This window comes from Ictidomys tridecemlineatus, chromosome 11 (genome assembly GCF_052094955.1).
Source record: "Ictidomys tridecemlineatus isolate mIctTri1 chromosome 11, mIctTri1.hap1, whole genome shotgun sequence".
NCBI classification, from domain to species: Eukaryota; Metazoa; Chordata; class Mammalia; order Rodentia; family Sciuridae; genus Ictidomys; species Ictidomys tridecemlineatus.
In genome coordinates this window covers 115,532,681-115,540,710 of record NC_135487.1, presented here as the reverse complement: position 1 = coordinate 115,540,710, position 8,030 = coordinate 115,532,681, and positions in this window count along the sequence as shown.

Genomic DNA, 8,030 nt, shown 5'->3' with positions numbered 1-8,030 from the left:
TGTTAGAATACAAATTGTTTCCTTACTTCTTCCTGATTTAAAGTTTTTCATTTTATTTCCTATCTCTTCTGCCTATTACTTCAAAATAATAACCTAATCCCCTTAAATTGGCATCTAAGACACAAACTGGCCCCACCTGCTAATCCTGCCTCATCTTGTTTCTCCCCATTTATACTTCATATTTTAGTTGTTCTAAACTATCCCTATTTCTACAAATTTCATTCATTTTCTGTGTCTGAGCCTCTTATCAAAATGCCATTAATTCCCTGCCCCCTCACTTTTTCTGTGATGAAATCCTGTTTACCTTTTAATTGTCACCGTCTCTAGTTATCTTCCCTGTGTTCCCCCAGTCCCAAATGGGCACCATATTTAGATCTGTATTCCTGTCATTGTACCTGAACTAGTAATTGCTCCAGCTATATGTGGAGTTGAAAATGAATTTATAGAATTGGGCAGCCAGTTGGATGTGGGTGGCACCAGTATGTGAAAGATTGATAGTTCAGTAGTTTACTTCAATTAACTATTAAGCAAAAGGAAACAGTTATGAAATATAAACTCTTGATACATGAATAATATTGGTAATTGAGTATTTTACAAAGGAAGTTGGAAAATAGGCTTTCTTTGGATTTTAAAAATATGGCAAATTATTCTTGTGAAGAGAATTTTCATGAACTTAAGAAATGAGAATTTTTCATTTCCATATGTTAACATAGAATTAGCAGAACAACTAAGACCCTGAATTGAATTCCTTAACGGGTGAGTATGTTGAAATTGCTAAGAAAATTTTTAATTTAAGCCAGGTGTGGTGGCACATGCCTATAATCCCAGCAATATGGGAGGCTGGGATAATCACCAAGTTCACGTCCAGCCTAGGCAATTTAATAAGACACTGTCTGGAAATAAAAAATAAATGAACTGGGGATTTAGCTTAATAGTAAAACACCCCTGGGTTCAATCCCTACTACCAAAAACAAAAAAGTGCGAGGTGTTCTGTTGTAACTTGTAGTTCTATCCACTATTCTGCAACTTTGAATAAAAATGATTAAATTACAGCTGAACATGAGAGTTATAACACATAATTGCTAAAATATTTCCAAAAGCCTATTTTTTGATGCATATACAGTGTCACCTACATATATATCTTATAAATTATCTATAATGTCTATATATGTGTTTCAACCTGTTTACCTAGAAATAAAAATGCTCAGACCAATTGAAAGGAAAGTGGATGATTGAAGGCTGTATATTTAAGTACCAGCTAAATTAAATGTCTCCCAGCTTGTGAAGAGCTGGCACAGGCTCTATGACAAGGACTTCTGAACAAGACTTTTCAATTGATTTGTAAAGCAGTGAGAAAAACATTCATCAGACCAGTAGCAAAAGATCAGTGTTATAAAATATTTACATTTTCAAGACCACAGAGCTTTAAAAGGACCAGTGGTATACTGAGAAAAATGAAGTTGAGATTTTGCAATAACCTTTTTGATGATGAAGCTCTCAAAAGGGACAATTGAATTTTAGCTGAAAGTGAACTATTAAGGTAGCAAACACATTTGTTAGTTATCTCTAACAACATCTGAAGGGCCTCATTTTTGTACATTTGGCAGAAGAGAACCTCTCCAGAGGCTAATATGTCAGTATGCTTATTTTTGTTTAAGAAAGGAAAACAACATTTACTGTACATTAAAACATGTTTGAATAAAATTTTCTGAAGAAAAGAATTAAGCATGTAGAGTCTCATCTTTAAAGTTAGAATGAAGCACAAAGTTTATCTAGGTAGTAGTTGAGCAAGTTGAAATTAATGAAGTGCTTTAGTGTTTACTCAAGCACTCCCTATACTGTATCCTTGAAACATTATCATGCTGTATGATATCAAGAGAAGCTTTGAGGCCAGGCACAGTGGTGCATGCCTGTAATACCAGTGGCTTGAAAGGCTGAGGCAGGAAGATCACAAGTTCAAAGCCAGCTTTAGCAGTTTATCAAGGCCCTAAGCAACTTAGTGAGACCCTGTCTCAAAAATTTAAAAAAAAAAAAAAAATTAAAAGGGCTGGGAATGTGACTGAGTGGTTAAGTGCCCCTGGGTTCAATCCCTGATATTTAAAAAAAAAAAAAAAAAAAAAAAGTTTTGAGGAGTGGGGTAGGTTGAAAATATTCCATGGATTAAAAAGAAGAAAACAGTTCATGGTTAAATAAGGTTCTGAATATGCATATTTTCCCAAAGAAGTCAGGTGTCTACTGCTGACCTCAAGAAGAGGATGATTGAAGGATGCTGCAAGTTGATGCTCATATGCCAATATATCCTTTACTCATTGTCAACATGTTAGTGCAGTTGTTTTCCCTCTTGTTCTTTCCCTCTTCATGTTAGTAAATTTAATTATTTTTTATGAACCATTTAAAAGTTCCACATCTGAACCTGTCCCCTGAGAATTTCAGCACAATTCCTTATCACTCCCTCGGAATTTAACATTGAATCAGAAATATTTAATATATGGTTATTTTCCCCAATTATCTCATGTCTTCGTAACTTTTTTCTTCTTCTACCCAGGAGCCAGTCAAAAGATTCTGTATAATTAAACATACAGACCCAAGATAGGTTCATTTTTAAAACAACTAATTCTATTTTTTCTCCTAAATTCTATGTTCAAGAAAATTTGGAAAAAAGAAACCAGTATATTTTCTTCCTATCTTTTTCTGTCACTTGATATGCACTTTTGGCTAGGGGCATTCATTTCAGGACCTAAACTTAAAAAATTAGTTACAGGAATGTGTGACTTTAAGAGAAAAAAAGAAGAAACAACTATGGTCCAAAGACCCATTATAATTGACTAATGTCCTAGTGATCATTTAATTTAAAACATTATTACAGAAAATTCCATGACAAATAATGCTTAACACATGTTTGGACAATATCCCAGACAAATTCCTAGGGCCACTGTGATTTAAGGAAGTGTCATAATATTTATGACTCTTGAGGCATTCCTTGTCCTTATTTGTAGCTAAAACATTGAGAAATCACTCCTGATTTCTTTAGCAAAGTCAATAGAGTCATCTAAGTTGTCCTCTGGTGGTTGGTTTTTCCTGAGAGAAAATGGAAAACACTGAGCATGAGTAATTTTACACATCTGGAATAAATATTAGGTATGACTTGCATTTGGAGGTTTTCTCTTTACTAATTGCTATCATTATAGTTTTATTAGGTTAATTATATTCATAGTCTTTAATCGTACCTAAGAATTCTAACTTAGGGAAAATTCTGTTTTTAGCAATAGTACCCAAAGAATCTTTTTTTTCCCCTCTTGGCAGTACTGTGAATTGAACCCAGGACCTCGCCCATGCTGGGCAAGCACTTAACCACTGAACTACATTTTTAGCAACTAAAAGATCATTTCTACATCCAAGGAACTAATAAATCTTTAACTTTCCTCCAGAATAATTTTAGCATCTAGATAGCTTATATATTTTATCTCTTATCCTTAAGCTTATATTTTTTATCTGCTTGCTTTATGCCTTATGTAGGTGACCAGAGCCATTCTCATTTAACTTCCACCTATCTGCCAAACACAGGTAAATACCTGTTTCGTCTCAGGCATTCCCTTACTAGATGTTTTCTTTACCTGTTTTATCTTAGCGATTCCCCACCTACTTTTCATAATAGAAAGGAGCACTGTCCTAAATTAGTAAATCAACAAACAAAAGAATTTATCAGTAGGACACAGTAGTTGAGTTTATGAGATATAATAATAATAAAGCAGCCAGGTCTCACACACAGCTAGAACCAGGAACTGTGAGGCTGCCAGGACTCTCCTGATGGCTTTCTTAACTCTCCTGGTCTCTGCTACTTCTTTTAGTGTGTGTCTTCATCACCCCTCTCTCTTCCCCACCCCCTTCTTCTTCCTCTGTCCTCTTCCTCCTAATACTGACATTTCTTTTCTCTCTGCTTCCCCAACTACTGGTGGGATACCACTGCCCACTGGAGACTGTTAAAATTCCAGCCACATTTAAAAACTGGCTTTCTTTACATCCAATAAATTCTCAGAAGAGAATATTTAGTTGACACAGTATGTTTATCTATCCTAGGCCAATAAACTGTAACAAGATATTGTTCCATATTGGACAAAAACTATTATAGAATCTTCCTTTTGAGCGGTGGCAATTATTATAGAAAGAAGAATTGTTCATTTGGCTCAGGAGTCATCACAAAACCTATCTTGACTGTGTTTTTTTTTCTGGTAATAAGCCATGTACTCAAGGAACCATTTAGTTTTCCTCCCTTACTTTCAAAATGTAATCATTCCCATTCTAAATCTCTCTTAAATTTAATCTCTGAAATTAATACCCATATGAAGCTATGTCAGCAGCATATTCAACCATAATTGCTTATTAAACAATTACAGTAATTAAACAGTAATGTCCTTGCCTTTAGGTTTCACTCTGCCAACAAAGTTAAAAATTCTGTTGTGGTCCGATTTCTCCCCTTCTTAAAACTCTTCAATGGCTCTCAAGTTTAGGCAGTGTCCCCTAAACTTTTCTAATTAAAAAAAAAAAAAAAAAAAAAAAAAACTTGGGACACTGATCAAAAATATAGATTCCCAGGCTATTCTAGACATTTCAAATCAGTAAAATTGTGGTAAAGCCTGATCTTCTGTGTTTAAACAAGCATCCCAATCACTTCAATATTTACCAAACTCCGCTCCATATGTCTTGCCATCTCCTCTCCAACTCTATCCTGAATGTTGGGCCCATTTTTCCAATATTTGCCAAGAATACTACCTCCATTTCTGTGCATCATTTCTTGGCCTAAGAATCAGCCTATGAATCTTTGTCCCTGAGCTGAAACAAGTATTCTCTCCTTAACATCCCTAATAAATCTAAATTTAAAATCTAAGAGCCCACTCTTAGCATTTCTTCACATAATATTTATGTGCTTCTTCCCATTGTGCCGCAGTCTGGCTGGGCACAAATCACGAGCCACTGAAGCAGGAACAAACTTTATTTTTTAACTGCAGGAAAAAACCTCACACACGCTCCTGGGGAATCCTCCCAAAAAGCCATGAGGCTCCTGCAGGAACCCCCAGCCGGAAATAGCTCCCCAGGAAATCCCTCCTCCTACACTTCGCCAACCAACAGGAACGCCAGGGGAATCCCCGTGAGAACTCAAAATAGCGCAAGAAGTCCAAAAACAGCGCGAGATCGCAAAAGTAGCGGCAGAGGCGGATAATGCCTCGCCTGTCAATCAATACTGTTGGCAAAATGCCCAGGAGCCATACAGATTCGGCTGTGGCTCTCAGCATCTCCCCCCTTCTGTTTAATTAAACAACAAGTAATGTGGCTTAGGGACCGTGCCTGTTAGGTAGTCCAATTCAACATATGGTCCTTACCCGTCATCGGATGAACTGACCTCTAGGCTTCAGCCTCCTGTCTTAGGTTGGTACCACTGCAATCGGATCATACCCGTCACTGACTACCAGTCCAGCATATAGCCATACTTGTGGATAGGCCTTTGCACCAGTGGGGGGGTGAAGTTCTTTGCCTCACCTCTGTTGGCCCCCAAATTTGGCCTTGGTGCCAGTGGGGGGGTGAGGTTCTTTGCCTCACCTCTGTTGGCCCCCAAACTTTAGACCATCACTAGTAGAAGGGAGGAGGATGAAAAATGCCATGACACCAAGACAATTGAGGGCTCCTTTGAAAAATTGTACCACCGGTGACACCATCAGCAAAAGTACTCCAGCACTACCACAATTTGCTGCACCAACAGATAGTTCACAATGCATACAAGTGATACATATAGTCCAGGCAAGTTCTGCAAGCAGTTCAAAGTAGAGGAATCTGTCAATATGTCCATTTCCTCCCAAAGTAAATCGACTCCTTGATTGAGCATTACTTGTTGAGTTATTATTCACTGATGCATCAGTTTATACAGTTTGTTGTGATAACTACCAAAGAAGCTGTAGTATGGTTTTATCTTTGTCTTCACCGGCACTGGGATGAAGATAGGAATTCTGGCAATGATGCTAGGAAAAAAATTATGTAACATTCCAACAGGCACTAAGAAAACAATTTTTTGAACAATTTACATTATCCTGAACAGAATTATTAAATATAATGAGAAGGAAAGGTGAAAGCAAACAAACAGATCTGTTAACCTCCTTATTTGTTCACATATTAAAACAATTTTCAACAGCTGTTTACCCAATCTAAATTAAACCATTAAAATCACGTGAATAAGAAATATTCGGATCTATTTATTCAGGAGAGCTCCTCATATAAGATATATGGACATACACACATACAGACATACAACACAAAACAGAAGTGTGCACACATAATACGCAATGTTTAAAAACTCCACAGTCAAAAAATAAAACTGATCAGAAAACATTAACCTAGGTCTGTATGAGCTCAAAAATAAAATAGAACTTTATGATGTGGGAAAAGGCAATAATAAAATAAATATTGAAAAAAGCATCCTGGTTAATCACTGTTGTAGATGTAAGAATAGCCAAACTGGAGCTCTGGATATCAGCTGTTATGGATTTGAGTCAAATCACCTTTTTTTGTTTTCGTTTTTGTGTTGGTCCATAGAATTCACTTTGGTTAGTTTCTCTGGAATCCAAATCGGCTGTTGTTCTCCCTGTAGAAACACACAAACAGAACCCCGACTCCAGACAATCACTGGGTCAGGACCTTAGTTAATCTCTCTGGAATCCAAATCGGCTGCTATTCTCCCTGTGGAAATACACAAACAGAACCCCAACTCCAGACAATCACTGGGTCAGGACCTTAGTTAATCTCTCTGGAATCCAAATCAGCTGCTGTTCTCCCTGTGGAAATACACAAACAGACCCCCGATTCCAGACAATCACTGGGTCAGGATCTTTCCATTGTCCTGTTAGAATATCCTTCCAAAGTACCTTAGGCTTATGTACATTTTTTGGACACATATGCCTTTCCGCAGCACTAAGCCCTGATGAATCCAAATTTAAAAAGTTTAGAGTAAAAAGGGTTATTTTCAGTTTATCTTTGGGGGATATATACCCCTTTCCAATTCCCTCTTTTTGCTTTAATAAGTACATTTTAATAGTTTGATGAGCTCTTTCAACTATGCCTTGTCCCTGAGGATTGTATGGGATTCCTGTTATATGAGTAATGCCAAATGATGAGCAAAATTGTTTAAAAGAGGTAGAAGTATAACCAGGACCATTATCTGATTTTAACTGTTTTGGAACGCCCACAGTGGCAAAATTTTGTAAGCAATGAGCTATAACATCTTTAGTTTTTTCTCCGGCATGAAGGGAGCCCATCAAAAATCCGCAAGAGGTATCAACTGTAACATGCAAATATTTTAATTTTCCAAATTCTGGCAAGTGTGTGACATCCATCTGCCAAATATGGTTAGGTATCAGTCCTCTAAGATTGAGTCCAAGATTAACTTGGGGTAAAAAGGTCACACAATTTTGACATTGTTTTATTATTTGTCTAGCTTGTTCCTTAGTTATTTTAAAACGCTTTTGTAAAGTATTTGCATTGACATGGAACCTTTTATGAAAATGTGTAGCTTCTTCTAGTGTAGAGAAAATATGTATGTCATGTGTAGTTTTATCTGCTAAATCATTGCCCATACTAAGGGCTCCAGGCAATCCTGTATGTGCCCTGATATGTCCTATAAAGAATGGATCTTTTCTGTCCCAGATTAGACTTTGTATAGTGGAAAACAAAGAGAAAACAGTAGAGGAAGGGGAAATCCTACCAGCATCTTCAAGGGATACTATAGCATTAACTATATACTGACTATCAGAAAATAAATTAAATACAGAATCTTTAAACATCACAAAAACTTGTAAAACTGCATTAAGCTCTATCTTTTGAGCTGATTGTTTGGGTACTAAAAATGTAAAAGTTTGATCAGGTGTAACTATTGCTGCTGTACCATTATTTGACCCATCAGTGAATATATTTGGAGCATTCATGATAGGGGTTTTTCTTGTCATTTTTGGAAAAACTACAGGATGTTTAGACCAAAAAGATAACAA